This window comes from Stegodyphus dumicola, chromosome 11, assembly GCF_044657685.1.
Source record: "Stegodyphus dumicola isolate Sdum_Otavi_A_Nest chromosome 11, ASM4465768v1".
Classification (NCBI taxonomy): domain Eukaryota; kingdom Metazoa; phylum Arthropoda; class Arachnida; order Araneae; family Eresidae; genus Stegodyphus; species Stegodyphus dumicola.
In genome coordinates, this window is record NC_140778.1 from 137,729,185 (window position 1) to 137,738,311 (window position 9,127).

The 9,127-nt window shown below is 29.7% G+C and overlaps 1 long non-coding RNA gene across 1 annotated transcript; it reads right to left on the reverse strand.

The window, feature by feature from the left end:
- Window positions 1-3,324: 3,324 nt before the first annotated feature.
- On the reverse strand, window positions 3,325-7,842 carry LOC118186277 (uncharacterized). Its single transcript, XR_015044141.1, has 2 exons — window positions 7,201-7,842; window positions 3,325-5,961 (listed from the first exon to the last, which is right to left on the reverse strand). It is a non-coding gene; the product is annotated as an uncharacterized LOC118186277 (long non-coding RNA).
- Window positions 7,843-9,127: the final 1,285 nt, after the last annotated feature.

Sequence of the window (9,127 nt, forward strand, 5' to 3'; positions counted from 1 at the left end):
AGTTCTCAGTGTGTTTTCTGATTTTGTATGCGTAGATGTGAAAGGCCTAAAAGGCAAAGAATTGTTGCAGCGAAATAATGTCTACATTTCTGACTTCATGTCCATGGAAAAGCATGTTTTAAAACATGCATAAACAAGTAGAATAATCGAAATGTGTGTTTCAATGGCCTTCAAGAAAGAGTTTGAGTATTTTTTTTTTTGTGTAAAGTACACGAAGAAACATATATAGTTCTCATATTTACCTTTTCATAGTAATAATAAAACTGATATTCGTAATTAACTTATATGAGATGGCAAAACGATAAGTAAACGAGTGGAGGGGGCGTGGCTAGCTCTCCATGGAAAAGAAAACAGTTTACTTTAATGTCTGATCATAATTACATTACAGGTTTTACCTTTTATGTGTTTAACTACATTTTAATTTGTGCTCGAGTAAATATATAATAACTGGACTTGGTTTTTAGTCAAATTTGTTGTGTGAATTTTAAAATAACAACGTAAAATTTACATATTTCTATCATTGTTTATTCAAATTAAGTTTTTTCGAAACATAAGTAATATTTATAACATGAAAAATTTGAGAATTATATATACTTAGAAAAAGTAAATTATAATAAAGTACATAGTTAGTACATAGTTGAGTACATAGTTACTGTTCTGTGTTCACAATACTTTTAATGCTAGCATTCATTAATTACAGCATGCAATTACATAATGTAGAAATTATTGCGATTACATAAATTAGAAATTATATTAATTACATAATGTAGAAATAAAATGAAATGGCGAGAAAGGTAAAGGAAAGAGGACCTGAAGAATCTGCGATCCTTTACGACTACCAGAAACAAAATTGGGTGTGGTTAGAAACAAAATAGGGTCAATCTTTCTAAGCCACGACTACTAAGGGCATGCTTTCCCCCTTTTTTGGCTTCACTTGGACTGCGTGCAGGGCATCTCCATGTATTCTAACCTCCTTGATCCCAACAGTATGAATTGGTATGAATTGAGGTATCTATGAGTATATAGTCCTGGGGACTTTTACTCAGAAATTATTTACCCTGCGGGGTACGTCTTAGTGAGAAGGTGAGAAGTAAATCCACTTTATTTAAAGTGAAAAGTTTCTGGTGAAAACATCGTCGCATGGGTGTCGCCATCTATTGGAACATCAGGAAGTAACAAGAAGTAAAATTTTGAACTTAGTTTTCCTCTTCTGCGAAATCAAGAGCAATCTTCACTGCTAAGAAAGCGATAGAAAGTTTTTCTGTACTGGATTTAGCGGATTTATTATTAACTGCAACATCGTTCATATCTTGAATGAATTTGAAAACTTTAGGATTTGAAAAAACTTGGGATATTGGATTATCATTATCTGCTGGGATCTTCTGCTGTTTAAAGACGGCGCTGAATGGGATGTTTCTTTGAATTTCTTTAATTTCAGTTTCAGATTTAGATGCGAGTGCTGGGAAATCTTTAAGATCAGCAGTTTGAAAACGCTTTTTATAAATCGGGAAACCACGGTAGGACGATACATGCTCCCCACGGCAAAAATAGCAGATGGGTTTTTCTTCACGTTTTAAAGAGCAGGTATTAGATCTTTGATTCTGGGAACATTTACAACATATTTCTTTTTTAAAGCAATTCGCCTATGAATGTCCATAGCTCTGACACTTGAAGCATTGAATTGGTCTTTTAGTTTTAGGTGCATATTTCTCAATAGTGATATTGAAGTTAAACATATTATTTAAATTGTAAATCGCTTCTCCTAATTTATTCCTTTCAAGTTCAATGAAGTAAATGGGTAATTTTATGAAATCACTTTCTATTCTCTTTGTGAACTGTTTAACTTTTAGTACTGGGAATTTTCTAAGTTTTAGGTCTTCAAATATTGCAGTTTCTGAGATGCTTCTGGGCATATTTTTTAGAATGACTTTAATGTTAGTTTTGGAATAAAGTTGATACGTATGGAATTCTATGCATGATTTCTTTAGAAATTCGATGACGCTGTTGTAATCCTCTTCAGTGGAAGTATTTAAATAAACTTTTTTGGCTTTCATCTGGGTTTCATATTCGTTTTTTAGGATTTTAGTACTTAAGATTTTCTGTAGATCAATCCAATCTAATTCAACTTGCGTGATGACTATTGGTGGGATTTTTATTTCAGATTTATGATTAGTTTTAACTTCAGTAGTTTCATTATTTTTTTCATCATTTAAAGGTTTGAATCTGTTGTTTTGTTCTATTTCTTCTTTTTCGCTAGGTTTTAGATTAGGTTTGCATGTTTTTGAGGGAATTGACCAATTTTATTCTGAATTTTATCTGCTTCTGAAACTGTTAAATTGTTATAAGCTTCTTTGATGGAGTTCACTAATTCTTCGTGTTCTTTCACATTTTCTGCGTAATCTTTCTCGTCCATCGATCCGGTGTCCATTAAGTTCGATTGTTCAATCATACGCTCTTGGGATTTATTTAAGATTTCAGTTAGGGCTCCGTGTCTGAGTATTTGATATCTGGGATCTTTATCTAATTCAGTTCCAAGTCCTTGAAATAAGTTAGGGAAAATATGTTCATACTTTTCCATGGTGCTGGGGGAGCTACTTTTCTTTATTCTTTTAGGCTGCTGCAATTTAGTTTCAAAACTGGAGGGTTTTAGAAAACCTTTAACTTTTAATTTTACGCTATTCTTAGATGAGTTGGAATAATCTGAGTCGTGATCCATGTCGCTGTCGCTTTCATGCCTATTCCAAAAACGATCTGGTGGTTTTTTGGCCGCCATGACAAAGAATCTGTAAGGAAAAGAATGAAAGCTTCCATAGACGCAATGTAAACCTGTTTCGCCTCTGCGCCGCTATATCGAGGAGACACGGCTATGCAGTGAAACAGCAGCGCAGGGTGGAATTTAAATAGCGCAGTCGGAGGAGATAGTAATGTTTTTTACTTTGAAATTCCTCAAAATGCTTTATTTTCATACATTTCAGATAAATTGTGTAGCTGATCTTTTATCTTCTAATCTTTAATCGTCTAGATGTTTCGCATAGAACATCCTAAAATTCAATTGCAAAATAAATGAATAAATAAATAAATTTTATTATTTTTATATTCCTTATTTTTCCCCTTAACCCTTCTTTCTGTAAACTCACATAATTGTTATTCTTTTGATATAATATCTAGCATTAATTTATAACTAACATCAGAATTAATAGAAAACAAAATTAACTACTGCCGTGGTGTTAGATTTCTAACAAATCTGCAATTAATTACATAAATAACGCTATTTTTCTTTTCATATAAAGCATATTATTAAATATTAAAACAAAGAATAACACATTTGAGGTAAAAAAATGATTTTTATTGACATTTCTCAAGTTTCAGAATATACATATGCAAAATAATTTTAAGCATCTTCACAAATACCAAGAAATTTTTTAGACAATTATTTGGAATGACCATTATGAAAACAATGAGCAAATTTTGCAGCCAAGAACCAAAAGCATTTCACTTAAATTAACAAATACAAAATTACACTTAAAAGGGCTTTTAAAGAATTTCACATAAATTATTAAAATAAGTGATTTCATTACTTTTTCATAAAATATTCAATACTTCTTACATTTATTAATATAAGATTAAATACTGAACTTGAAAATCAAACCTTACAGGTGTTATTAAAACCTGGGAAGAAATTTTATAAATAATCCACTGAATCAAATAAATACTGTTGCAGCTCATCCTGATGAAGATTATTTCAATTTATGAAATTAGAAACTGATTTTTTTAAATAGCAATTACAAAAATGACTATTTTCCATCTTTACTATACATATAATAATTCTAAAAATGCTGTAGCTTGGATTTTACATAATTTTAATTTTGCAAAAATCTGTTTAATCCCGAATTATTCGACCAATGAGTACATTTAATTCTGTAAGCTTAAAAAAGAAAAAACACATACCATACAATTCATAATAAATTTTTATAACTCCATATTTAAAATTTTATGAGCAAAATTCGCATGATAACTAACTGAAACAAAAAAAAATAATTAAAAACAATTACAAGTATCCCTAAATAAATTGAAAACACTGAATTCATTATAATTATCTGACCTCAACTTAAAAAAAAAAAAAAAAAAAAAAAAAAAAAAAAAAAAATTTAACCAAGAAATTTTAATTATTTGGAATGACCATTATGAAAACAAAGAGTCAAAAGCATTTCACTTAAATTAACAAATACAAGATTACATTTAAAATGTCTTATAAAAGTTGCACAAAAATTATTAAAATAACTAATTTCATTCTTTTGGTTCATAAAATATTCAATACTTCTCACATTTATTAATATAAGATTAAATACTTAACTTGAAAATCAAACCTATAGGTATTAAGAAGTTTTGTAAATAATCCACTGAATCAAATAAATATTGTTGCAGATCATCCTGATGAAGATTATTTCAAATTATGAAATTAGAACTTAATTCTTTTAAGTAGCAATTACAAAAAATGCCTACTTTCTACCTTCACTATACATATAATAATTCTAAAAATGCTGTATGCTTGGGCTTGGATTTTACATAATTTTAATTTTGCCAAAAATCTATTTAATAAAGAATTATTCGACCAATAACATTTAATTCTGTAAGCTTAAAAAAGAAGAAAACACATACCATGCAGCACATAATGAATTTTTATGAATCCATATTTAAAATTTTACAAGCAAAATTTGCATACAACTAACCAAAACAGAAAAAATAATTAAAAACAATTAAAAGTACCCCTAAATAAATTGAAAACACTGAAATACATTACAATTATCTGACCTCAACTTTAAAGGAAGAAAAAAAAAAAAAAAAAAAAAGAGAAATTTTAATTATTTGGAATGACCATTATGAAAAAAGAGCAAAGTTTGCAACCAAAAGCCAAAAGCATTACACTTAAATTAACAAATACAAGATTACATTTAAAAAGTCTTACAAAAGTTGCACGTAAATTACTAAAATAACTAATTTCATTCTTTTTGTTCATAAAATATTCAATACTTCTCACATTTATTAATATAAGATTAAATACTTAACTTGAAAATCAAACCTATAGTATTAAGAAGTTTTGTAAATAATCCACTAAATCAAATAAATATTGTTGCAGCTCATCCTGATGAAGATTGTCTCAAATTATGAAATTAGAAATTAATTCTTTTAAAAAGCAATTACAAGAAATGCCTATTTTCCACCTTCACTATACATATAATAATTCTAAAAATGCTGTATGCTTGGATTTTACATAATTTTAATTTTGCCAAAAATCAACATTCAATATTTCGACTAATAACCGTCAATTTTGTTGCACAGCATTCTTTGAGCATAACATGACAGGCAATCCAAACCATCAATTTTGTTGTCCAGTATTCTTTGAGCATAACATGACAGGTGATCCACTATTATTGATAAGTTTTTTCTTAGATGGCGCCATTGTTAAGCACATTGAAATAATAACAGTAAACACTGTAGATACCTGTTTGTTCAAATTTTGTCGGCACTGCACAGGAATGTAAATATCGCATCTTTGGTGAACAGTAATCGTGATCTTTGAAGTGTGACGAACATATTAGTGCAGTTTTATACAAATCAGTTGGTGATTTATTTAACAAGTCTTGACAGGCGATCCAAACCATCAATTTTGTTGCACAATATTCTTTGAGCATAACATGACAGGTGATCCACTATTATTGATGAGTTATTTTTTAGATGGCGCTATTGTTAAGCACATTGAAATAATAACAGTAAACACTGTAGATACCTGTTTGTTCAAATTTTGTCGGCACTGCACAGGAATGTAAATATCACATCTTTGGTGAACAGTAATCGTGATCTTTGAAGTGTGACGAACATATTAGTGCAGTTTTATACAAATCAGTTGGTGATTTATTTAACAAGTCTTGATTACTGCATGCGGCAGCCCATTGTTTTGATCTATAAAAATGAAAAACATTAATTTTTTATTTTAAATTTCAATAAATCCATTTTCAGTGTTAGTAGAAAAATAGCAAACTAAAAACATTCCTTATACGTTAGTTACACAATCTCGAGAAGGGTTATATATTTTTTAAGAACAAACATTAAATTATAATTTAAGGAAAAATTCATGTACATTTTATGATTTATTACATTTCTGACATATTTATACTAATTCTCTATTATTTTGATCTATGAAAACAAAAAACAATTTTATTTTCTTTAATTAAAAGAACCTCTTTTCAGTGTTATTAGAAATTTAACCTTGTTAAAAAATTCCTTTTACATTAGTAACAAATTCTGAAACGATTGCATTTCATCTAATTTTATTTTGATGTACGAAAACCAATAATTTTGCAGATATTGTGTTAAATTGTAGTTACCGGTCATAGTATCTAGTTAAACAATTTAGCATTTCTTTGTACAGTTTTGTTAACACTATGATTAAAAAAGGATAAGGCACCAATAAAAAGTACACATTGTTCGTAAAGTGCATCTTTAAAATGTTTCCTTCCTTATTCACACTAATATGTAGTGGTTGCCTAAAGTGTTCGTACACTTATGTTTCAGTGAAATAGTGCTGTGAGAATTTTTTAATATCTATAAATTTATCTTAGCAAAACTCTATAAATGTATTATAAGAATACAGTAAAACTTTTGGGGGGGAATTAATAATTAAAAAGTAACAAAAAAGTTACCTCACAAAAATTTTCGTGCACTTTAAAGAAATCTGCAGACACTATTATGAAATATTGCAGTTAAATTTCTGTCAGTTTTTGTAGGATATCCTGCAGCATTCAAGCTTGTAATACATAAATTACAAAAATTATCTTCTAAAATATTAGAAGAAAAAAATTTTTAAAAAATTTGGTTTTATTCAAAATCACTTAGAGATATGAGAAAATATTGGGCTTTATAATCAAATTCAATTCCGGGCTACAGCGCATTTTTTACAAATTCTTAAAGTGTATGAACACTTTTGGGAGCAACTGTATCACAAGCACAGTTATCTTGGATATTTACAAAAGAACACTGAACTATTTGTCTATGATGAGGAACACTTAATAAAAAAAAAACAAGCTATTTATTTAAATTATTCCAAATACATGAAATATTTGCTTCTCTATCAAAAATTGAGATATATATATATTATTAATAATCAAAGCTTAGTTTCTTTTAAACTTAGAAATGATTTACCTAATAGGATCCTTAGGAAATCTGAAGAATTTCCTGTCTGGTGTTTTTCGAGATGTTGTACCACAAACACAACAGCAATACCAGGATTTGGGTTGTTTGCTAAGTAAAAGATAGATTGAGTTAGTCTGTTATTCACCACACCACATCAAATATTGAGAGAAATCAAAATTATATTTTTATAATAATGAATATAAAATTTTCAAAAATAATCATAAAGTACGAAAAATTGTATATAACTATCAATATACTAAATTAAAAATAATCTTCAGTGACCACTAATATTAAATAAGTTTATAAATTTTCTCAGATAAACTATTTGGTAATCTATAGCATAAATTTAAAGCTGAAGCAAAATACAATTTATTAATAAAATTAATTTATGCAATCATACATGCCATTAGCTGCCGCATTATTATAAATGGCAAATTTATTCCTGATCGCTCTTTTTGTCGTAATATTATTATTAGTTGACTTTAAAGCTTAAAACTCATTTAAAAAATTTGGAAAGAAATACCAATATGCATGCAAAAACTATAGTATTTGTTTGCCATATGATTAATTATATAAATTAAGATTCATATGCTAAAATGCATAGTTAATATATTAAGAATGAAAATCTAGCTGCTGTGTTATACAATGAGACAAAATATTTTTTGAGCTTGGGAATCAAAATTAATGTACTATACAAAATCAATTTTTAAAATCTATGATAGATTTTCGAATTAAAAAAGCAAGCTTACCTAACAGAAAGAGAATCTGGTGAATTCCGGTGATCGTCCTTGCGAAACATCCATCTTATGATCTGCTTAAATAACTAGAGAAAAGAATTGAAAAAAACTTTCAATGAACCTCTTCGAACAACGCGGTTAAGATTGCTAATATGGCTGACGACATGCCGGTTTCTTGCCTGCTATTTCGCACATGCGCAGAAAGGTACGGAGGGTGGATGGATTGCCCCTTTGAAATAAGCTTCAGGGACATACACAGTGTCTCCTCAGTCTGACGGCAGTCTGACGGAGCCACATTTGCCTCGGGAAACCTTTACTTCTTCTCCTTACAGATTCTTTGGCCATGAGGAGAGAAAGCAAAAATACTTACAGAGCAAATCAGGATGCGTGCGTTGCGCAGCGATGCTAACCTCTGAATGACCCAACAGTAGAGCTCCAAGAAATAAATTCACTGCAAAATTGGTGGACAAAAGAGTTGAGGGCAGAGAGGAACAAAACTTAAGGAGGAAAATAAAATCTACACTGGACGACAATTCTAGTAATGCTGTATGCGTAAGATACAACGAGTAAAGAAGGATTTACAAAAAGGTAATTATGGAAGCTAAATTAACCTCGTGGAAAAAATTTTGTTCTCAAAATAAAGATACGTATGGCATCCTCCATAAATTGGCAACTAGGAAATTCTTCGTTCTCACAAAAATTACGCTTCCCCACAAAGATCACGCAAGCAACAACAAGAGTATTCCTGATTCCCAGATTCTATCGCAAGAAGCAGCAACCAAAATCCTTGACGCTATCTTCATGGATGACAATTCAGAAGATGACACACCCGAGCAGAGAGAGATTAGACTTTCCAATTTCTCACAGAATGGCTCAAAAGACTTCCCCTTCACTCTACAAGAAATTAATAATATTATCAAGCATCTCAACAATAAGAAAGCCCCGGGCTCCGACTCTATAAACAACAAAATTCTAAAAATTATGCACAATCAGGACCCAAGAATCCTTCTTAAATTCTTCAATAAATGCTTAGAATTGTCGACCTTTCCCAATAACATGAAGAAAGGACAAATTATACTTTTCGATCTGCATTTCGGCCAATAAATTTGCTGCCCGCCATAGGAAAAGTTCTAGAAAGACTTATTGCCGGGCGGTTGAGATATCACTTTATCAAAAATCAAACAATCAGTAAACACCAA